Source organism: Adiantum capillus-veneris, chromosome 1 (assembly GCF_014529385.1).
Source record: "Adiantum capillus-veneris isolate H3 chromosome 1, ASM1452938v2, whole genome shotgun sequence".
Taxonomy (NCBI): Eukaryota; Viridiplantae; Streptophyta; class Polypodiopsida; order Polypodiales; family Pteridaceae; genus Adiantum; species Adiantum capillus-veneris.
This window is the reverse complement of record NC_140931.1, coordinates 46,171,371-46,196,888: the sequence shown is the minus strand read 5'-3', so window position 1 is coordinate 46,196,888 and position 25,518 is coordinate 46,171,371. Positions and strand designations below refer to the sequence as shown.

The 25,518-nt window shown below is 40.1% G+C and overlaps 1 pseudogene; it reads right to left on the bottom strand.

Moving 5' to 3' along the window:
- Positions 1–21,806: 21,806 nt before the first annotated feature.
- Positions 21,807–22,990, bottom strand: LOC147464653 (protein kinase byr2-like; annotated as a pseudogene).
- Between the last annotated feature and the right edge of the window lie 2,528 nt (positions 22,991–25,518).

Genomic DNA, 25,518 nt, shown 5'->3' with positions numbered 1-25,518 from the left:
ATATGGTCATGGCTCTGTGTACATATGTACCATTATATTTGAATTCATGGATGCAAATATGTAAGACACATACATACGTAGATATGTATGTAAAAGACACATACATATGTAGATCCGTGTACGCATATGTAAAAGACACATACATACGTAGATATGTGTATGTGTGGATGTATGCATTTTTCTATGTACCCAAACACATACTCATGCATGCACACATATGTGCATATATGTATCTGTGTATGTGCAAAATTTATGTGTATATTTTCTCTTTCTCTCATACACGTGTTTGCACAGGTACATTTACACATACATCTATACACACATGTATTACATATACAAGCATAGTTGTAAAGATTTGCGTATACCAAATGCAGATATGTATATCTATATATGAAATACATGCATGCTTATTATCATAAGCTGTATTCAAACGTTTGTGTAGACACTCCCCCCCCCCCCCCCCCCCCCCCCCCCCCCCCCCCCCCCCTTGCTGGTGGTACGCTGCGGTGGACTGAGCCTCTCTTGTGCGCGCTGCTTTCTCTTCTTTGACTTTGCCTGCCCCTTTTCTTTTCAGCATCAGACATAGAATGATGACTTCAGCTTCACCTCAGAGGGACTCTACAACAGCCCCCTCGTCCGACACCGCGGAGTCGACCCTTTGACTTGCTCTTTCGCTAGAAGAGCAAGTGAGCTTATTGGCCGAGGTGGAACGGCTCCAAGCCACCTCAGTCATTTCCAGGGTTGTTGGCACTCGACCCAGCAGAGGCGAGGTGAGGGACCTACTTCAGGCCGGACTCCTCACCGAAGTGGGCAAGATCACTGATGTACAGCTACCCGGGAGAGGATATTATCAAATTGAGTTTTGAGTCTCCAGAGATGGCGGCCAAAGTGGTCTCGATGAGCCCGCTCAGCATTCGACCGGCTCGAGCATTTTTTCGATAGTGGCGTCATGGCCTTGACCCGACGACAGATGTTCTTGAGGAGGAGGCAGACATTCCCATCTCAGTTTGCTTTCCTGGACTGAGGCGGGAATACCTACCTTTATTGACCAGGATTGGCTCCATGTTTGGGTCAGTTTTGGAAACCGCTCCCACTTCTGCTTCAGTTATGGCCAAGGCCGTGGGTTTGCCCACTGTTCGGGTTCTAGTTCGGGACACTCACACCCTCTTGAAGGAGGTCCTCCTTCCTCGAGTCGATGGAGAGTGGATCAGTCAGAGAGTGGAGTATTCGGGCCTCCTGAACGAGTGTTTCATCTGTAGGCAGATGGGCCACCTAGCGAGGGCCTCTCCACGCTTGAGACCATGACCCACAGCACAGACGCAGCCCCCCAGGGTTGAGCCGACCCCCCTCCTTATCTCGTGTTAGTGTTCATGCAAACTAGCCGGCCATCCGTCAATGTAACTGTGCTAACCTTATCTAAAATTTTGGTAATATAGATCAATAAGACGAGGTGAGGGGTTAATTCTCACACTTAGATGCATCAACACTATGTGCAATCATCTCCTTCCTTACCCGCACTTGCACTTTGCATGCACCGTACATGCACTCACGATTGGTATCAGAGATTTGGTCTTCCTCGCTTTCAAATGCGTGAAAATCCTCTTGGAGTGGGTAAGGTTCAATCATAGCTAATTGGGATTAAGGTCTATCTAGAGCAAATTGACAGCCGACAGTACGTTGTGTAGCAAGTGAAGTAAAGCTTGGAGTACAATAATTTTGTGTAGAGAGTTTTTGTGTAGGAATAGATAGAAATCTCAGAGTAAGTGTGTGTGTGTGTGTGTGTGTGTGTGTGTGTGAGAGAGAGAGAGAGAGAGAGAGAGAGAGAGAGAGAGAGAGAGAGAGAGCTGGAATTCATGTCCACATGCATGCAATTTTAGGTCAGATTTTGGTTTTGATTATTGCTGTAGCTTCTTCGTCATGCTGGCCCAACAAGCATCCTAAGGTTTTAACCCCCCCTTTCAAAGCCATTTATGCTCTTAGAATCTCAATTTGAGTAGCACACCAGAAGGTAGTTTTCAATTGACATTTTCAGCATTGGATACACACACACACACACACACACTCCAATTTTTGGCTTCAACAACATCGAGTCCAAATTCTCACAGACACACTCTCTAGCATCATAGAGAGCAAGACAAAGAGAGTTTCTCAGTAATAGGCGATAGGTTACAGATTACCATTAGTAGCAATTTTATGCATCTTTAAGAGCAATCTTTTGGATTTCCATATGTGCATTTTGTCCATGATGTATGTTCTCTGTGGTACTGTTTATGCATAGCCATTCATGGCTTCGTAGAGACACCTCTTAGATACATATTTACATGCAAAGGGATAGTCACATGCTCTTTTGACACAACAAATTTTTAAGAATCTTTGGTAGTGAAACAACCAGTACAGTTCTAATGGGAGTTTGGATGCATATGGTTTATGTGTGACTAGCACTTAAGAGTGCTTATGCTCTGTTGAGAGCATTTTACTCCCCACAGGGAAGTGAGTTTTGTGGTTTTTTCTTGCACGTTTGTTGGTGCCTATTTATGTGCATACAATACATTTGCATTGATTTCATGACATATGTACGTTGTGTTGTGGATACTTCCATTATACACCATGATGGAGCCAATTTTGGCTTGTTTTGGCAGTCTTGATCATTTTTCAGACTTGGACTGGAAGAGCCCTTTTTGAGACTTTGGCTAGTCGTGTCTGTAGGACCTCCTTTTGTGAGGGTCATTTTACAAGGTTTTTTGTTACCAAGCATTGGGGGCTAGGTTACCCAGTGTGAGGTGGACCTCTATCTCTTCCACATCACAAGTGAATCAGTGATTGTTCGGCTTTCCCTTTACCTTCCATCTAATTGGTAGTGATTTTTCCAAGAATAGAGACACATAGGCCTAGCCACTCATTGCAATAAAACTCTAAGCATCTACGAAAAAGGGGGGGCTCTCCATCATCCGTGCACACAAAGCCTCAATCTCTATTTTCTATGGATGGCATCTCTCTGAATGAAATCACATGGATACAAAGCAAGGGAATCTCTCTGGTTGCAATCACTTATCCTTACTCTAGGTCCCCTTTTTTTCATCGTGTGTGTGAAGAATCAATCTCTATTTTCGATGGATGGTTTCTCTTGGAAGGCAATCACCTACACTTGCATCTTATAGGCATGTGGCATTATGCAAGATGCTAATGCTACCCATCAAAATTAATGATGATCATGTTTGCTAGGGGCTATTGCAAAGAAACTATGTTTTGGTATTGCCTAGGTCGACATGTTTGCCAAATATGGTGTACTTTAGAAAGCACAAAAAGTGCTTGAGGAGGTTCCTTTGAGGGGTTCTATCTTGACGCACACCAATTGAAAGATATTCCCAACAAGGGTATGACTCCTTTTAATAGATGCAAAACGAGGGCGCCTCTCTAGTTGCAATCACCTATGCATGCATCTTGAAGGGATGTGGTAGTATGCAAGATCTTGATTTGGGCAAAAGAATTGAGGATGATATTGTTAGTTAGGGGTTGTTGATAAAGAATGACGTGCTTGGAAATGCCTTGACTGACATGTATATTAAGTGTGGTAAACTTTAAAAATAACAACAAGTGCTTGAGGATCTTCTTATCTGGAACATCGTCTCTTGGAATGCAATGATTGCGGGTTGCTGCAGAAAGAGGAGGGGAGAAGAGGAGAAGTGTGTGTGTTAGGAGCAAGAGAAAGAAGGCATGGGGCCATCCAAGGAGGGGGGAGGCCTCATGTGTAGAGTTACGAACACGGCATGAGATTTATTTTATTTTATTTTTTTTGGGGGGCGGGGGATATTCCTACCTATTGGACTTTTTTAAAGATAGAGCTTGTAGTAGGTGCACCATTAGTACGTCAGTAAGTTGCTCCAATTTTGAAGTGCATTTTATTAGGAGGAATCTTAAAAGATACCCTCTTTGTGATCAAAGTGGAAAAGTAGAGGCCTCCAGGTGTCATAGGCAGATGGCAAGCAACTTGTGGTAGGTGGACGGTGAGGGAAATTTTACAAAGGAGGCAGGTGGCAGGGTACAAGAGGACATAGCTGGCAGCAAAGGCGAGATAGCTACCACGTGACCAAATGTAGGTAGCGCGAGAGCAGATGGAGATCTTTAAAAAGAAGAGTGTATTTTGGAAAGGGCGCTTGAAGATGACATATATATTCCTGAACCTTTCTCGAAGGAAGCATTAGAGCCATTGTAATGGACTCATATTCTAGCAACCTTAGATGTGTGTGCTATCTCAGATGGTCCCACAAAAAAATTCTACGATAAGGATGGATATGATGTGGTTTTGTGTTTTATGGTCAATACAATCCTAGGAAAGGTTTCCTCATAACATCCCAGGGGTGATAGATTGATCAAACAAGAGGTTGAAGAGTTTTATGACTCTTCGGAGCATTTTGCACGAGAGGATGACATAGACAATGAATGCTCTGATAACTTGAGTGACCAAGAAGAAACGATAGTAGATATCCGGTTTTACAATTTTTCAACCAAAAACCTAAACGTCTATTTTGAAGATCCATTTTTTGTACTTATCGTAGATATGGTGATGCCATGGAATTATATGAGAGTCTTTATGAGTTTAGTTTGTGGCCTTTTTAGCTTGGTGTGTTAGGCACATGTACATGTGCATCAAGTCACCCAGCTAGTAGGTCAGTCGTTATAGGGGCAAGTGTGTGCAGTTTGAATTTTTTTTAATATGCTCCTAATCTATGTATATGAGATGTGAGTTTTAAGCAAGCACTGTGGTATCTTATTATCAAAATTTTGTAGTTTTTTTGTCGTTATACTTTTTTGCCCTCAACTAACTTCTCTCTATGTAGTAGTGCTATATAGCCTGTTGTTTGCATCGATTTTTCACATAGTAATGCATATATTCAAACATTGACATCTTCAAAAATTTTGTTGTAATTTTTTTTAAAAAACCTTGAAATCATCCCTTTTGGATTTGTTCTTTAGAAGCTATAGTATGTTCCCTGCAGGGTACATGATATGGTAGCCTGCATGCAATTTGATCTAGAGCAAGTTGTGAAAGCTTACATGCTTTGTGACATATGTAAAATTTGAAATTATGGTTTTTTAAAAATGGAGAAGATCTTTTTTCAAGTGCATTTGTTGGTATGTGGTGTAAATCCATGCTTCTTCCTAGTTTCCATGGTGGTCTTCTAAGTTGGCATGTGCTTGTAAATTCCCACAGGATCACTTGTCTTTGACTTGTGGTTTTGTGGAGTTATTTTGATATGGTTTGTGGTGATGAATTTGCATATTGAGGACTATTGGGATACATTGTTGTAGAGGTGCCCCTTGTTCTTGTTTTCTTAACAGTGTTTTGATGCCCTCCACCGCAAAACTCTTTCACGTGACCTTCAAGTTATAGGTTTTGATAGCAGAATTTCCAAATTTTTATGGTAATGTAGGTGAGGATGTTGATGCATTCATTGAAAAGATGGAGTTTTCTTGTTTGATTACAAATCAAGAAGATCCATTGGTTATGCTGAATATATATATACTTTTTGCTTGAAAGAGAATGCAAGGACATGGTACAATGAATATAAATTGTAGTTGAAATCATCTCGATCTCCATGGTGACGACTGACAATGCAATTAAGAAGGATTTTCTTGAGAGGTTTAAGAAGGTGAGGATCTAGAGAAGGTAGGTATTTGTGTCAAGAGCCTTATGCAAGGTGAACATGAAAAAATGCATGTGAGGTAGTTTAATGAGTTATGGAGAAAATGTTGTAATGTTTTAAGAAATGAGTCTTCCTCTTATGCTTGAATTGACCATGTTTATGCGAATCTTAAGGGCTGATTTGAGATTCAAAGTTGAGCTAAAAAGGTGGCCTACATTTGAGGATGTAGTAAAGGTTGCAAAGCATGAGGAATGGACACTAGAGAGATTGAGAGGGCTTGGATTGCATGTGATGTGAGGTTTCTCCATGCATTGATGTATATACAAAGAGGGCCTCTAATTCAATATTATATCATGGTGTTTCTCTTGCAAAAGAACAACAAGCATATAATGAGAAGAAAGATGTTAAGAAGAATGTACAAATCATGTCATCCTTGTTGTTTTTTCCACTTAATGGTGCTTCACATGTCAAAGATGATGTTTCGATGGATGTGAAAATGAATGGAAAGGAAAAGAATGAAATTAGTGAAGTTCCAAAAAAGGATCATGATGAGAATCAAGATATGGATGCCATTAATGTCATGTCTACTATATGCACGTGCATTGGAAGAGGAGCTTGTATGATGCTAAAGTGGATATAGATTGTCCCTCTCCTTTATGTTTTAGTTGAAAAGGACTTGCACGTCAACAAAGCTTTTCATGTGCCAGAGGATTATGCCCAAGAAGAGGCTTCTCAAGTATATTCTATGGTTGGGTCTACGACAAAAAATGATGCTGCTATTGAACATGCTGTGGACCTTGTAATGAGGAGACTATCCATAAGTAATTTCATGATTCTATCTATGATGATGTAGGTAGCCACGCTGTCATTGATGAAGTGCATAAGATGGTTCTTGAGGCTATGTGGGAAGCCATGGAAATGTAATTTGATGCGTAATGATAATATGGTTCATGGTAACTTTCTAGATCCTCTTTTGCTAAGGAGATTAAGCTATGTGTAGAAGGTGTCTTACCTTTAAGCTGGACACTTTTGAAATGAATGAATTTTTTTAATGGGTGAAGAATATGATTTGGTTATGCATAAGTATATGATGATGCTTGATGAAAAGGTTGATGCCATTTTGAAGGGGATGGTAAAGGATGATGTACATGATATGATGAGTGAGGAGACTCTATATATGGTATTTGTGAATGCTATTTTTTATTTCCAAGGGGAATAGATGGCATATATATTCCATGGTTTGATGTCGGAAACATTAACTTGGGTGCTTTAAATTTATGAAGTTGTAGCATGTGTTTTATGGCCATTTGATCTAGGTGACCATGAAATTGTTTGCTACTAATGAGCATGAATGTTCTAGTAGGCTTTGGGGTTGGCAAACTATGTTGCGTGCATTTCATATGCGAGCTTCTATTTTTGTGCAGCCTACCTTGATCATAAACTCCAGAATGAGAGAGAGATAGAGAGAGAGAGAGAGAGAGAGAGAGAGAGAGAGAGAGAGAGAGAGAGAGAGAGAGAGAGAGAGAGAGAGAGAGAGAGAGAGAGAGAGAGAGAGAGAGAGAGAGAGTTAGATACACCTTACAACAAATCGACATGGTTAATGCTTGAGACTTGGAATTGTTAATCCTAGTCTTTACACTAGAGGTAAGACTCTACTGCTACAAGTCATGACCACAATCACTTTGGAGGGATGTAGATGGCCAACATTCTCCCAAAATGTTGATGATGATTAGGATGACAATTGGTAATGTATTTTCCCCTCTCACTCTAGCCCACCTTCTTCATTCCAACCACTACCTCTTCTTCAAATGACATTGATTGAATCATTCTCTGCTTGGCTCATAATAAGGTGCTTTCCACTCTCTCTCTCTCTCTCTCTCTCTCTCTCTCTCTCTCTCTCTCTCTATCTCATGAAGAGTTTCAATCATAATTGATTGCATAATATTAATAATGTCTCCCTACCTCTATATCATGCTTGTGTCACACTAGAGACAACTAGAGACTAGCGCATATCACCATCCTTTATTATATGGGGACAACCTATGTGGAACCTTGGACATGCAAGAAAGAGGAGGAGTGCATAACTTGGTGGTTGTCAATAGTCCCATTGACAACACAATTGATCTTGAAAAGACAAGAGAGGAGGAGGGCATAACTTGGTTGTTGTCAGTAGTGCCATTGACAACATACTTGAGTTTGAAAAGGCAAGAGAGGAGGAGGAGAGGAGGAGATAGATGTTGTCAATAGGGTAGTGAAACAATGGGTACAATGGCTACACAAGCTTCTATGCAGGGGTAGTTGCATCCATGTCATGGGACAACCATGGATGTTAACCCAAAATGTCGGGAACTCAATTTTATGTGTGGCTGTTGTGGAAAACGTAGAATACAACCAACCAAAGATATTATGAATGCAATCTTATTTGTGTTGTAGAGGTTATATTATTCTAGGAATCAACTCTCCTAACTTGCAACCTAACAATAGCTACGACAGCAATTGTACACAAGAAACCTGAATTTCTTTTAAAGAGATATTAGACCTTGGATATTTATAGTGTTTTTGGACAGAAATTTTAAAAGACAATCCATGTTTTTTGAAGTTACTAATTTTAACTATACTGCCTATTATATTGTCAATATTTATATTATGAGTTGAAAAAGTCATAGGATAATAAACTTATTTTGTTTTTAATATTCTAACTAGCTGGCTTTGTAGATGATTTTGGGTCGTAGAACTTGGAAAGAATAAAAGTTTTTTTCCATGCATTTGAGTTAGAAGCTTTTTACTAAATTGATTTATTTTTTACTTTTGGATTCTTGGCTACATCTTTTAGAATAAGAAATCTTTGGGATAAGTTGATCTACTGACAATCTTCTTCGTGAGTATCTTTAGTTAGATATGTAAACATGCTTTGTATGTACTAATGCACTTATATGGTTTTTGTTTTACATTGTTCAATACTATGCTTATCATATTTGTGGGATCGTATCGAGATCAATATTGTGAATCGCCTCTTCTTAGCACAAAATTGATACACTCTTGACTCATTAATTATACTTTGGTGTGAGTTTGATAGGTGAAACTCTCTCTAGCTTGTACAAGGATTCTAATCAAGAATCCTTGATTTCTAGGTTGAGATTCTATCAATTATAGCTCACTCCACATACACATGCAAGTATATTTTTTGGCAGAGGAGATCTTCCAGGTATGTGCATCAAAAAGGTATTCCTTTTTCTACCTTTTCCTTATCAACATTCTTATAAGTTGTGATGCAAATGATCTTGTAAGACATCAACTCATATTTTAAATTGAATGAAACTAGTGTTGAGATAAGCTTGTAACTTGTACTCATGGTGAGAACCTTAAGACAAGAATGCACCATTTATGTGTATAGTCACATTTTTCCTATGGAATCTGTAAGCCTCACACGTGCTACACAATTATAGTCACATGCTATTTGGTGTAGCCCACATGGTACTTGACCTTTTTTCCACATGTGGTGCATATCACTTTTCATCATTTACTGCCACCTTCTATTTTGAGCGTATATAAGGCCACCATACTTAACTTGCAATTCTCTCTCTCATTCTAATCAATCAAGCAAGTTTATTTTACATTGCATATTCTCTCTAATACTTATTGCTAGTTGTTATGAATCCTTGTATTATGATGAATGCCTCGCTGTTCTATCCACCATAGATATTACACATGGTATCAGAGCTAATGCATAATTAGAATTTTTTAATTGTATCCGTTAGACCTCTATGCTATATTTAGTGATCTCTCTCTCTCTCTCTCTCTCTCTCTCTCTCTCTCTCTAAGCACTCAATTGATTCATATCTCTTTAGAAATGCAGCTAATTAATCTCAAGCCTAAGTATCTCTCTTTTTGGATTTGGGCAAGTCTATATGGCTACTCCCCTAGCCAATGTTTAGGGATATTAGATTGAGCATTAAAATTTGTGTGACTTTTCTTCTTTATTAAAACTTTCTTGATTATGTTTTGTTTCTTGCTCTTCTCGCTTTCTCCAAGCCGAGTTACCCCACTTGATTGTACTATTGCAATGCATTTGTGTGTATAGCGTTTTTCCAAATGTTTCAAATGCGCAAATTTATGTCTCATTTGGACCAAGCATTGAACAAGGAAATCTTAATAATTTTTTCATACATTGTATGCTTGATTTCTTTACTTAACCCTGCTCATAAATCTTTGCTTTGTGTGTGTATGCTTGTTTGTTTGTTCCCCTCTTTGTTTTATTTATTTGCTAAACCTTTGCTTTGTGTGTGTGTGTGTGTGTGTGTGTTCCCCTCTTTTATTTTTGAAAGTGTGTAGATGCATGGCTTAAAAGCCAAATGAACATTTTCTTTTGTAATGTTGTTTGAAATTCAACTACCCTTTTGCAATATACCAAAGCTTGAAGGTTTTTTACTTTGAAATCAATCTCATTCAAAGCACCCCTTCCCATTGAAACCTTCTGGCACCTTTTGGATTTCAATTTAAAAGTCAAATTATCCAAGCCCATGCTCTTGTGCCATCAACAACTCCAACACATTAGCATCAAGAACCGTGAAAAAAATTTGCTACTTCCATGGCAAAGTCTCCATAAAGCCTAAGCACAAAGCAATGTATGTCTTATCCAATCCCAAAATTACCCAAGTAGCCCCAAGCCAACAGATTTGCATGAGCTTATTTCCACATTTTGTATAAGCCTATTGCATCCATCTTTTCATATACACAAGCACTACATCCACCAAGGTGTGCCTTCACTACAACGAGAAGTAGATATGCACCAACCCAGTTCAAAAAACCAAGTGCACCCACATATACATCAACATTAGAATCCTCCAGATTCCAAAAAATCAAGGAAGGTAATGCATAGAAGGAGGCCCATAGTTCCCTAAAGAAAGTGATGACTTGCATCTGTAAGTGTTTAAACACTTCCTCAAACCATATACTTTGTAGGTAAGACCTACACTATTTTTCTTGCATCAGATTTGATCTTTATGAGCCCTATATAGTTACTCCTTAACGTAACCTGTATTAGACTCTTTTATCAAAATCCATGGTATATCATGTAAGCTTCAGTTTATGAGGGCTTTTGTTGAGGTAATCCTATAGCTTGCACTCATGATGAGAACAAACCCTTAAGCCAAGCATGCACCGTTTATGTGTATAGTCACATTTTTCACAAGGACCCTATAAGCCTCACATGTGCCTATTTGGTATAGCCTACTATAGTTGGTGGGTACACGGAGAACCTAAAAAACACACAAATATCATGCTACAAATGATAAAATCAATAGGTCCGCATACTTGGTGAGTCGCACATACACACAATTGAGAAACAATACACGATCTGAGAGAGATAGAAAAGGAAAGAAAGAATGAGAGCACACGTATGTGAACCTCCTATAGACGAATGCTACACAGGCACAGTGAGAGAGGAGAGGTCAAAAGAGAAAAGGGCACAAACACTGGGTGCAATCTCCCCCCATACAAAAGAGAATGTGAACCTCCTATAGACGAATGCTACATAGGCACAGTGAGAGAGGAGAGGTCAAAAGAGAAAAGGGCACAAACACTGGGTGCAATCTCCCCCCATACAAGAGTGAGCAGTTTTCTCTTGCACATATTTACTTATAGATTTTTTGAATGCTCAAAATGATTACAAATTGTTCATCCGAACATAAAGTGACCATTGCTCATGTCATAAAATCTAATATCTAACCAACCCAAATGATTTTCTCATATTAAATTGATCACTTAATGTGGGAGAATAAACGGGAACAAGTGTTAAGATATAGATATGTGCTTATAGATCTATCTCAACACGGGGCCAATAGTAAAGGGGCCCAAATGGGAGATGGTCTATCAAGAGAAAGGCTAACCAATGGAGCATAAGACCTTAGGGTTAGCTTCATTGAAGACCTCCAATAATGTGTGTAAAAGTCCTTTGACCTTAGGTAAGCTAGGGCTGAGCTTGAGGTGGGAACCCGGCCCAAACTCGAGGTGCTTGTCGTGATTGTCATGCTTGAGGTGCTTGATTAAGATGCTTGAGGTGCTTGACTGGCTCCATGCTTGAGGTGCTTGACTTGGTGCATGATTAAGGTGCTTGAGGTGCCTTGAGAAGCTTGCCTGAGATGCTTGTGGGAACACCCCCTACTTCAAGTGCTTAGTCATGCTTGATGACTAAGGGGCTTGCTCATCCAAAGTCAAAAAGATCCCTACAAGGAGGGGGGCGAGCCTACAAGGGGGGGGGGGATGAGAGAGAACACACACACACACACACACACACACACACACACACACACACACACACACACACACACACACACACACACACACACACACACACACACACACACACACACACAGGGAAGCCCTAGCTTGAAGAGGCAGCAAGGACACTTGTCAAGTTCCTCCTCATGTTGCCCTCATGGTGTGCCTGAAACCTATTGGTTGGCCATCCAAGGGGTCCAATGATAATAAAGGATATTTAATTAATTGATTTTGCATTTATCAAGTCCTCTCTCTCAAAGGGGAAAGGGGGACACTTGTCCCAAGGCTATCCCTGTTGCTTGTAATGGCTCCTGTTTGTGATTGGCTAGTCCTGGAGGGGTCCAATGAGCTTCAAGCATGAGCCACAAGGGGGGGTCGACCCAAGAAAGCTAGGGGGGTGCTTAGGGGTATACTCACCCACACACACTCACAAACACTCTCATTGTGTACTATGCAAAGTGCAAGAGCTGCCTCTCTTTCTCCAAGCAAGTAGAGGTTGAGAGCCTACACCAACACTCTTGGCTATGGAGTGCAAATCCATCCAAGAGCCATGCTTCAATGCTTGAGCTTGCCATCTATTTATTCTTCATTACTATGCTATTATGTATGCTAGCACAAGAGTTATGATAAGTGAGGAACTAGCTCTTTCTCGTATGAAATGTTTCTTCTTCCTCTTTCCTACCCTCATTCCCTGCTAGCTCTCTCCACCTTCGAAGGTGTTTGAGGTCTTGGGACTGAGGCTTGGTATAGTTAAAGCTTTCTTCAAGTTTAGGTTATGCTATGATGGTGATGCATGAAGCTTTCCATCTTCATTGCTTCACCTAGGTCACAAGGAACACAAAGAATGTATTGTAACAAGTCTCTCTTTATGGGAGAAATCATAATACAAATGCCTATTGGAGGGGGGACCGGCTCCACATAAATCCGGTCCTCAACTGTTGTCATGTTCTCTAAATTCTCTCTCTTGCAAAAGTATTGTCTATGCCAAGTTAACTAATTGCTATGATTATGTTGCTATCTTCAATTATGTCAACCCACTATGCTCACAAAATCATTTCTTGAAAGTACTCTCATTAAATTCCGCTACTCTCAAATTGAATAGGCAAATTCCATTACATTGGTATCAGAGCATTTGGTTTCTCTTTTCTTGCTTAAGAAGAGAGGTCCTTAAGTAGCCTATAAATGGTTGATGTTGTTAATTATAATAGAGTAAGTGGAACTGGGATCTAATATCGGTTTTGTTAAGCCCACTATGTGGGGGATGGTGCACACCTCGGGAGCTTTGGACTTAATAATGGAGTCATTTTAGACTTGCCTACGGCTTTACCATTATTGAGCCATAAGAAGTCCGAAAGGAGCTAGCCCTTGGCAACTCTGCTATGTTAGACCTACTCCTCTACTCTCTATAATTAACCACTTTGAGCCGTGGGTGTAGATACTTAAGAGCCGATTTTCAAAGGCTAAGAGGAGTGGCAACTAAGGTTTTGTTTGCCAAAGCATACACTAAGTATAAACATAAATTTTGTTAACATGGCTGACAATAATCAAGAGAGTAGAATGAAAATTGATAGCTTTGATTTTGCACATGAAGGTGCTAATGATGATGCTCCCATGTTTGTGAATTATCTCGTCACTAGGTTGCAACAAGCTATGGCAACCCTGTTTTGCAAGCCGAAGTTACTCAACAACTTCGTGCTTATGGAATTTCCCTTCCTCTCCCAGAGGAGAGAGAGCTTAGGAGGCATCTTGAAGAGACCCCCAAAGAAGACCCTCTCCCATTTGAGAGGAGGAATCCAAAGAGAAAGAAAGCAATGACAGTCTAAGTTCTTCTGAAGATGTGGCTCCACGAAGACGGCGGTCTAGACGATCGCCTACTCCTCCCAAGCGGAAAAGAGCAACCCATAGTCCTTCTCCTCATCACTCTGAAAGGCAAGAGAGGAAACAAAGGAAGAAAGGGCTAGGAAGAGGTCACCCTCTTCTCCTTCTTCTTCACCTTCCTCCTCTTCCGATGAAAGTTATGGCTATTCTCCTAGAGAATACAAGAGGGGAGGACATCGCAAATCATTTCCTGCATGGCGAAGGTCACAAAAGCTAAAGAAGTTCAAGGAGGGAGGAAAGAGTATCTCTTTTCTCACCTATGATGGCACCTTTGTGCTATTGACAAAGTGTTGGCCTTCATCCAGCAATTTGATGCGGCCTTTGGGGACGAGGGCTTCACAGAGTCCTCCAAGCTACGCCATGTAGCTATGCACTTCCAAAAATCACCTCGTCAATGGTGGGCTAGCCTTCGTGGCAATGGAGAATCCCCAAAGACATGGAAAACTCTACGAGTTTCCATCATGAAGCAATTTCTTGCAAGCGATGCAAAGGACAAAGTGCTGACTGAATGGCGTAGCCTAAAGCTCCTCTCTCATGAGTCTATTCACAAATATGTAGACAAGTTTTGGGATGTACATCTCAAGGCTACTGTCTTTCAAAAGATAGACTTTGCCGAGCAAAGACAACAATTCTGTGCGGGATTACCTAAAGAGATGGCCAAATACATCAACTCTCAACGGCCCGGTACTATTACCAAAGTAATCCACCACACCATGGTTGCTTCACGCATCAATTTCCATCAAGGGGCTAGACGTAATGTCAAGCCCATGGAAAACAAAGATAAAAATGATGCAAAGGGGAAATCCAATGCTCAAAATAATTCCCAAGGCACTTCCAACAACAACAATAACAACAACAACAATCGGTCCAAGGAGAAGGGAGTTTACAAAGGTAAAAACAAACTCTCTCCTGAAGAGCTTGAAGCTTTTCGCAAGTACCATAAGTGTTTCAAGTGTGGGGAGCAAGGACATGGCTATCGTTCTTGCCCCAAGAAGAATACTCGCAATGAGACTCCTAGGGCTTCCACCATCGAAGCTCCAAAAGAGGATGCTCATTGCAAAGGATCATCACTTTCCTATGCGTGGGGAAAGGTAAGAGAGCATGATGCCTTCATCTTGTTTGACCCAGGCTCTACTCTCAACTTCATATCAATAGAGTTGGCCACCAAGTTGGGCATTCAAGCTTTTGAGATGGGAGATATAGTAACAGCTGATGCAGCTTTCAAGGGACAACAAGCCTCCGTTACTCCCTTGATTGGGAAGTTGAGGCTTCATGTCCAAAGCTATGTCGACAAAGAAGACTTCTTCATCTCTCCTCTCCAACATCAGGATGTTATCCTAGGGGCACCATGGTTTGATCGCATGGCTGCCAACATGAAGTTCCCTGAAAGGAGAATTTACTTCACCTACAGGGGAAAGAACATGTATATAGATGCTAGTGAGCGTGGTCGCACTATTCCGCTTGTAAATCCTCTTTCTTTTGATAAATCAATGAAGAGCTCAGTTTCTGCGTACATGATTTATGTCAAAGAGTCTCTAAAAGCTAATAATGTTTCATCAACTGAAAATGATAGGAATCAAGAAGAGTTAGACTTGTCTACTTTTCTAAAAGGATTCCAAGATGTGTTCATCAATGATATCCCTATGGACCTACCTCCAAAACGAGGGGATGATGACCATCGTATTGAGCTTCTTCCAGGAAGCTCACCGCCTAACAAACCTCCTTATCGAGTCTCACAAGCTCAACAAGAGGAGATTATGAGGCAAGTACAGGAATTGGTAGACAAAGGGATGGTGAGACCTAGTTCCTCTCCCTTTTGTTCTCCAATCCTTTTAGTGCAAAAGAAAGATGGTACATACCGTATGTGTGTGGACTATCGAGCACTAAACCATATCACTATCAAAAACAGATTTCCCGTGCCTCGGGTAGAAGATCTATTTGATAAGCTACAAGGCTCTACCTACTTCAGTAGGATTGACCTTAAGAGTGGCTATCATCAAATAAGGATAGTGGATGAAGATATCCTAAAGACCGCGTTTCGCACAACATTTGGTCTTTATGAATATCCAGTCATGCCTTTTGGCTTGACTAATGCACCAGCTACTTTCAATCGTCTCATGGAGAAAATTTTTAGACCGTATCGTAAATTCACTGGAGTGTTCTTTGATGATATCATCATCTACTCCAAGTCTTTGGAGGAACATAAGCAACATCTCCAAGTGATTTTTCAAGCCTTGAGGCAGAACAAACTTTTTCTCAACCAAAAGAAAAGTGAATTCTTCCTTCAAGAGATTCAATATCTAGGTCATATTATCTCTCACGATGGTATTCGTATGGATCCATCAAAGTTAGAGGTAATACAATCATGGGCTAACCCAAGGAATCTACATGAGCTAAGAAGCTTTATTGGTATGTGTGCATACTATAGACGCTTCATAGCAAAATTCTCTCAAGTAGCAGGACCACTACACGACTTAACAAAGAAGAACGTTAAGTTTGTATGGACTGCTAAGGAGAAAAATGCTTTTGAAAAACTCAAAGAGAAGCTTACTTCCCAACCAATCCTCGTGCTTCCGGATCTCTCAAAGCCATTTGAGGTCCAATGTGATGCTTGTGGTGATTGCCTTGGAGCGGTTTTGCTTCAAGAAGGGCATGCCATAGCATATGAGAGCCGAAGGCTCAATAGTGATGAACGAGTCTTGGGCATTTATGAGAAAGAGCTTTTAGCTGTTCTACATGCCCTAGACACATGGAAGCACTACCTATTGGGGACTCCATTTATCCTACGAACCGACCACCAAAGTCTCAAGTATTTCATGACGCAAACCAAGCTTTCCGACAAACAAATGAGATGGGAAAATTTTCTTTCGCAATTTAATTTCCATATTGCTCACATAGCTGGTAAGCACAATCAAGTTGCCGATGCACTTTCACGACGACCAAAAGTTAATGCGGTGTCTATAGCTACTCACAATGATCTATCCTCTATGATAGATGAGTATGCTACTGACCCTGACTTTAGAGACATAATGTCAGCTCTTTCTTTGGGGAAGAAAGAGGAACCATTCACCTTGCAGGATGGTTATCTTCTCCACGGAAATAGGCTATGTGTTACCCATTCCCTTCGTGAGAAGGTTATGTATGAATCCCATGCTCCTCCATATACCGGGCATAGAGGTATTCAACCTACTCTCCGAGGAGTAGAGACGTATTTCTATTGGCCTACCATGAAAGTGGACATACAAGAGTATGTTTCAAAATGTGTAGTATGCCAAAAGACCAAGTATGATAGAGGGAAGCAACCTAGATTACTCCAGCCATTGCCTATTCCAAATTCACCATGGGAGAGTATATCCATGGATTTCATCTTTGGATTACCCAAGTCTATCCATGGGAATACAGGAATATGGACAATAGTCGACAGGTTTAGCAAGCAAGCACATTTTATTCCTGTCAAAAAGACTATTAAGGCACATCAAATGGCAACTCTCTTCATATCTCAGATTTTCAAGCACCATGGATTACCCACATCCATCGTGTCAGATAGAGATCCTAGAATGACCAGTAATTTCTGGAAAGGTCTCTTTGAAAATCTAGGAACAAGATTGAATTTCTCTTCGGCCTATCACCCACAAATGGATGGCCAAAGTGAGATAGCCAATCTTACGATACTCGATCTACTCAAGACTTATGTTATCGAAGTAGATCAACGCTCACAATGGGAAAAGTATTTACCTCTAGTAGAGTATGCCTACAATAATACTGTCCATACTTCTACGGGGAAAGCACCTTTCAAGATCATAGAGGGAAGACCTAAAAGTCCCTTGCTACTCAAAGTACATGGGAAGATCTTCTCCGCCGATGAGTATAGCCGTGACCTACAAGAATCTTTTCAAAAGATTAGGGAGGCTATAGCCATCTCTCAACAAAGGCAAAAAGCTGCTGCTGATAAGCACAAAAGAGCCTTAATGTTCATAGAAAATGATTGGGTCTTACTCAAGTTTCCTAAGGCTCGATTAAGGCAAACGACGGGCAAAAATCCTACGGGCCATCAAAAGTATTATGCTAAACTAGCAAAAAGATACTATGGTCCTTTCCAAATCTTGAAGTCCATCAATGAGACGGCTTATCAACTCAAGTTGCCCAACCATTGGCTTATACACAATGCCTTTCATGTAAGCCTACTTAAGCCCTACAAAGGAGAGCCACCAACTGAACCAATTATTGAAGACCCTCCCGAAGTTGAAGACCACGAAGAGGTGCTACAACCCGAAGCTGTCCTTCGGCATGAAGACAAGGTACTACGACATGGTAAGATAATCCGACGGTATCTTATTAAGTTCAAAAATTATCTTTTGAAGATGCTAGATGGATGCAAGGAGTACAACTTAAGGATAGTATGAACCTTGTCAATGCTTACAATTCTACATTAGAGTAAGCAAATGTACAAATTTCTTTTAAATGACTCATGTTTTTTGTCTTATAAGACTAGTCCTCTTTTTAATTGTGCACAAATTAACTAGTATCATGCTTAAAATCATGTTTGTGATGACGATGTCTCTCAAAACACCAAGTAGAATTTGTCACTCTAATTTGGGAGAATGAAATGGACTAAAGAGCAGACATGCTTGCGGCAACTATGTCTCCCAAGCACCAAATTGATTAGTCATCATCCATCTTGAAAGATTCATAGGAAAAAAAGGGATCCTCTACCCGCTAAGTACGATTGACTAATGACTAAGGCTTTATCTCTTTTACCTTCATATTCGAGGAACGACTATGATATCAAGAGAGAGGTAATGTCCGTAAAATCTAAATCTGAACCAACCCAAATGATTTTCTCATATTAAATTGATCACTTAATGTGGGAGAATAAACGGGAACAAGTGTTAAGATATAGATATGTGCTTATAGATCTATCTCAACACGGGGCCAATAGTAAAGGGGCCCAAATGGGAGATGGTCTATCAAGAGCAAGGCTAACCAATGGAGCATAAGACCTTAGGGTTAGCTTCATTGAAGACCTCCAATAATGTGTGTAAAAGTCCTTTGACCTTAGGTAAGCTAGGGCTGAGCTTGAGGTGGGAACCCGGCCCAAACTCGAGGTGCTTGTCCTGCTTGTCCTGCTTGAGGTGCTTGTCATGCTTGAGGTGCTTGATTAAGATGCTTGAGGTGCTTGACTGGCTCCATGCTTGAGGTGCTTGACTTGGTGCATGATTAAGGTGCTTGAGGTGCCTTGAGAAGCTTGCCTGAGATGCTTGTGGGAACACCCCCTACTTCAAGTGCTTAGTCATGCTTGATGACTAAGGGGCTTGCTCATCCAAAGTCAAAAAGATCCCTACAAGGAGGGGGGCGAGCCTACAAGGGGGGGGAGAGAGAACACACACACACACACACACACACACACACACACACACACACACACACACACACACACACACACACACACACACACACACACACACACACACACACACACACACACACACAGGGAAGCCCTAGCTTGAAGAGGCAGCAAGGACACTTGTCAAGTTCCTCCTCATGTTGCCCTCATGGTGTGCCTGAAACCTATTGGTTGGCCATCCAAGGGGTCCAATGATAATAAAGGATATTTAATTAATTGATTTTGCATTTATCAAGTCCTCTCTCTCAAAGGGGAAAGGGGGACACTTGTCCCAAGGCTATCCCTGTTGCTTGTAATGGCTCCTGCTTGTGATTGGCTAGGCCTGGAGGGGTCCAATGAGCTTCAAGCATGAGCCACAAGGGGGGGTCGACCCAAGCAAGCTAGGGGGTGCTTAGGGGGTATACTCACCCACACACACACTCAAAACACTCTCATTGTGTACTATGCAAAGTGCAAGAGCTGCCTCTCTTTCTCCAAGTAAGTAGAGGTTGAGAGCCTACACCAACACTCTTGGCTATGGAGTGCAAATCCATCCAAGAGCCATGCTTCAATGCTTGAGCTTGCCATCTATTTATTCTTCATTACTATGCTATTATGTATGCTAGCACAAGAGTTATGATAAGTGAGGAACTAGCTCTTTCTCGTATGAAATGTTTCTTCTTCCTCTTCCCTACCCTCAATCCAGCTAGCTCTCTCTCCACCATCGAAGGTTTTTGAGGTCTTGGGACTGAGGCTTGTATAGTTAAAACTTTCTTCAAGTTTAGGTTATGCTATGCTGGTGATGCTATTAAGCTTTCCATCTTCATTGCTTCACCTAGGTCACAAGGAACACAAAGAATATATTGTAACAAGTCTCTCTTTATGGGAGAAATCATAATACAAATGCCTATTGGAGGGGGGACCGGCTCCACATAAATCCAGTCCTCAACTGTCGTCATGTTCTCTAAATTCTCTCTCTTGCAAAAGTATTGTCTATGCCAAGTTAACTAATTGCTATGATTATGTTGCTATCTTCAATTATGTCAACCCGCTATGCTCACAAAATCATTTCTTGAAAGTACTCTCATTAAATTCCACTACTCTCAAATTGAATAGGCAAATTCCATTACATCTCATAAAAAGCACTTTAATAATGAAATATCCATAAACTTGCTATCCTTTTGCATAGTGCATAGTTCACTTATGCTTTTATTGCATGACAACTGTAATAAATAACTATTTATCGATTTCCATTACATACCTTTCCGTTAGGAAGCAACCACCTTTAGTTGCTAAGTAAGGAATCTGCAAGCACCATATTAGAGAGTTTGAGACTTTAGAGCCAATTTGGAAATCACTGATGTCTTAAAGATTTGGCCATATGGACAAATCTCAAACTTTTTTTAAAGGCCAACTCCTTCCATAAGATAGTACTTGAAAATATCTTTTGAGCCATGATCTCAAAGCTTTGGCCATGTGTTCAAATCTTAAGCTCCTTTTGAAAGTGATTATTGGAAAATTCCCAATTCACTAATATGGTGTTGGCCAGCAGCAAATCATACTTAAAAAATAATGGTTAAAATTATGTATAAAAAATATCATGGAACAAAATAAAAAGCCATAAACTGAAACAAATGAATTTGCTTATGCCTACCGTCATCCACATGCTGTATATTATAATGTCCCATACCACGAGAATAGACATTATATGTCATATATCTGAATGTATGTAGATATCATTCGTCACAATCATTGTTACATAATCAAATTTCATTAATTCAATGTATACTATTGACATCATATGATCATAAACCAAATTCAAAAATCCAACTCCAACTCCAACACCAAATCCAAATCACGTTCATTATATACCTGGGTAACAAAATCATACTAGGGGCAGTGGTGGCCAATCACTGCAACATGATTTTGTAATCAATGTTCCCTAAATCAACGAATCAATACTAATCAAACGTGCTACCTAAATCAGTGAATATGCACTTGTGCTACCTAAACCGACAAATTTTCACTAGTAATGTTTAAGCTAGAGAATCTATTGTTTGCTGGTATGCTGCCTAAATCAGCAAATCTACACTCATGCTACCTAAATCGGTGGATCTACATGGATAATTGGTGTTGCCTAAATTGGACAATCTACACTAAGATGAACATTTACACACAGCCTAAATGCAAATATGTGTGCACACGACCAATGGACTAAGCAAGGCATAAAAGACAAAACATTTACTACCTTTTTGTCATCAAATTGGAGTATATTTTATTTGACATCACCTTAGCTCATGTGAGTAGCTTTTAAAGTTGTCTGGTGGTATTCTCCATTGTTGTAAAAGTCCAAAACTAGCTGAGTGTAGCTCCTTAGGTATATCTACAACAAAATCACTTAAAACAAGTAAACAAAGTGAGCATTTATCAAACGAGTAAAATAAATTGAGGGATTGTGTACGATGTATAGACTTATAACAATCAGTAAACTAGCACATGTAAGAAGTTTTTGAAGCCTGAGGTTTGGTATAGTTTGTTGTGCTTAGCTCTTTTATAATATGCATTGTTTGAGTAGGAAAACAAGTTTTGACAATGATTCTAAGTTACTTCAACTCATGTGTTTAGATATACATGATGGCAATAAGAATCTTGATCACCGTGCATCCTACACTCCATATATCTACATGACGTACATAATTGTCTCCTATTATAACTTTTGGTGCCATCCAAAAAATAGACTCTTTGATGGATTTGCAAGCATCAGTTATCGTGTCCTCATGAAATGTTTTAGATACTCCAAAGGAAGCCAATTTCACAAAAACATTAGAATCAACAAGCATGTTTCCAGTTTTGATATCTTTATGAAAACTTCTTTTCTTATGAAGATACTCAAGACCAAGAAGTAATTGTGTTTTGTAGAAAGGAACAAGAGACTCACTAAATGTGCCAAATCTTTCTAGCATGCTTTGAATAGATCCGCTAAAAAACATCCTCCAAAAATATATAAAGAACACTGCCTCTTCATCTTTGTCCATATCTATGTAACCAACAATATGTTTGTGTCTTATCTCTTTATATAACGAGATTTCTCTTTCTAGACAAGTCATGTAAAAAGCTTTCTCTTCATCATTAGTCATGTTTTGAAACTTCAAATGTTTCATTGGTATAAGCTCTCCAATGGATTGATTGATGCCACAAAACAACTGTCTCTAGATGTTGCAAGAGCTGCAAGTATCAAGGGGAGCCTTTGCATGTCTATCCCATCACCACAAACATCAAAACCACACTTGAGGACCTGATGCATGCTTTGAGCTTCTTGTGATGCAATGGCCTCTTCTCATAGTCTGCCAATTGCCAATGGTGGCAACTGAGCAGAGCCACTTGACGTTCCTGATGCATTAGTGAGATATCTCATGTCATTGTGCGAGGCATCTAGATAGCCAAGTGATGAACTGGATGTGGAAGAGTTAAATGTTGAGAGGAGATTTTGATTGCCCCCTAGAGGAAATGAACATGCCATCAAAGCATTGTTGAGAGATCTTTCTAATGGTTTGGTCATTGCATCTACTGACTAAGCATGATTCAGTGGAGACAAAGTCCACTTTTGTGCTCTAGTGTGTGGCCTTTGAGCTTCAAAAGAGACTTCTCTAATTGTCTCTTGTTAATCAAGTGTTGAGGCACGGGCAGGAGATGTTGGCTTGCCATGCCATGCTAGAAGGGATCCCAAACCTTTAGCCAATGAGCTTGGACTCTTTGCCGCATTTGAATCAGAGACATTTTTGTCCTTGTCTAATAAATGCTGCATGATCTTGAGTAAAAGACTTCACAATCAGCTCACATACATCATGTTCTCCTCTAAGAAAATCTAGGCAAAGGAAATACCTCAACTCTATTTGAGCTCATTTTTCACGGGCAAGTTCCTTCAATTTACAACCTCAAAACCTATCAATATAGATTTCAGATTTATCCTTCAATGTAATCAAAACCACAAAATCAAACATTGTGTATATGTAACCTGGCTTTATTAGTTATTGTCAAAAGCCCTTTTATCAACAACTCAATTATTAAATTACCTAGCTTATGAATTATTAGGCAACTTAGAAAACAATAGCCTCTTTTTACCTTGAAACCATAGAGTTTACACTTGCATCATGAGAAACCTTCAAGATGCATGAGTATAGGCTGTTTACAAATCATTTGCCCAGCTTGTGCATACGGTGGAGGCAAGAGGCAAAAAGGGGATGGCTAAAAGAGGGGCATATGAGAGGTTGCTCAATCAAGAGAATATATCCAAGTATCAGTGGGAGTTGAGCATTGGACATAGTTTAAAAATTTGATGTGATAGATTAGTGTGGTTAAGGAGGACGAGTTAATGTCCCATTCATGATTTGACAACACTAATCCTAATTAATATAGAAAATGCTTAAGAACACAAAATGACAAAAATTGGTCAAGTTCTCAATGTAGCATCAAGTTACATTTTTTGTGAGCATAGAAATGAGCTCAATATATAGGAGAAGAAGTGGTAGGTTGAGTGACATCATCAATGAGGTGTGAGAGATCATTCAAATTAGCCAAAGAGGAGAGTACAAGCTGAAAACTCATGTACACCTTTTTGGGGCTGTTTTTGGCCTATATATTGGCTCCATTATGCAGTGGAAAGGTGCTAGAAAGGTCCATGGGTCATGCATACATATGTGGGAATCATTTTGGATATGTAATCATGCATGTGGACTAAGGGAGAGTTTACTAGGGGCATAAGTTAGGTTTGCCCCATCATGAAGCTTTAATGCTTAAAACTCTAATCACAACTAGTGAGCAATGAGGTGGAAGGCCTCATGGTGTGTAAACCACACCCTACCACCCCATAAGGAATTAGACACATTACATTGTAAACAATCTGATCTCTCATGTTCAATAGGATCTCAAGAAGGTGCCTCCTCATAAATGTTATACACCTAAAGAATTTTAGTTGGATCAATATACTTGCTCATCATTAGATTGCGCTAATCATTTTCAACTATTGCAATAGGAATGGAAGACAAAGATGAATTTTGAAAGAAGAGACCAACTTTACTTCAATGTTTTTCAACTCTTGGGTCTGTTCTATCTTGCTTGTATTGCTTTGCATTCTCGGGGAGAAAAAAGCTACGCGTATAAAATCTTGTCATCATTTGGTTATGCAATCAACAAACATTAGAAGCAGATGCTATGTGCACATGCATGCAAAGTAGAATCAAGAAAATGGATAAGTAGGGCATTTAGGCATCTTTGCACATGTAGATTTATATTTGTGATAGCAGGACAAGCCATAAATTTCCTATTATATGGTAGTTTGCAATTGTTGCCCTTCCATCAAACAGCTTGCACTTGTCTAAAATCTCAAGCAACAGATGTAGCCCTCCTATGTGCATGTGTAAGGCCATCGCTTTCTTAAAATGATGATGATGGTCAAGAAGACCCGCATTTCCTCACACTGCAAGGGTCATAGCTATCTATTGTTTTTTTCCCGTCTCTCTCCACCATGATCACCAGCACACCCGCAACGTAGAGAAAAACCAGGTTATGTGTGTGCTAGTCCTAAGGTGATATCATGTGGAAAATGGGGCGCAAAGCAGTGCGAGTGCTACTGGGTAGGCAACTGGAGTCAAAGGAGAGTTGGTAGAAAGGAAGAGAGAGCGAGAGATATATATAGAGGCAATTCTTTTTCTTTTGCATGAGTGCTTAGCGACCCTTTTTAAAAAAACTGATAGTCATTGTCTTTGGGATAACGGCTGAGCAAAAGGTTGGCATGCCCTAATTTTAGCAGGCTACAAACTCACGAGCTCAAACCGCTCTTTGTTGTTGTCAATTTCTTGCCTACAACCACAACGTTTTTGTTTGCATGGGTGGAATGGGTGGTGGGCTACATGGGTATGTGCAGAGTTCCATGCACATTGTCGGGCTATTGCCGCTATTGTGTTGAGGACTATGAAGCTAACAAAAACCACCGCCGAATAAGGCCCACCCTACTATCACCATCAAACAATAAAGATGTCCATTGTGGGGTGGTCAAAGAGTGCATTGGTTTGATGCTGCTACAACCTTGGTAATGGTGGCCCCTTACCTTACTAGAGCACGGTAATACTGGCCCCGTAGTCTATTACTCCATCATGCCTACTCCGCTTCATATGTTGAGTTTGCCGAGTGATGGGTTTTAGCAAGATGCCACACAGGTCCTTCAAATTTTGAGACTTTGTAGTCACTTGGGGTTGTTTCCCATATCCATTAGATCTTTAATGAAACTCATTCAAAAAAATTCTTGAGGTCTCTTAGGATTGTGTCTACAATGTT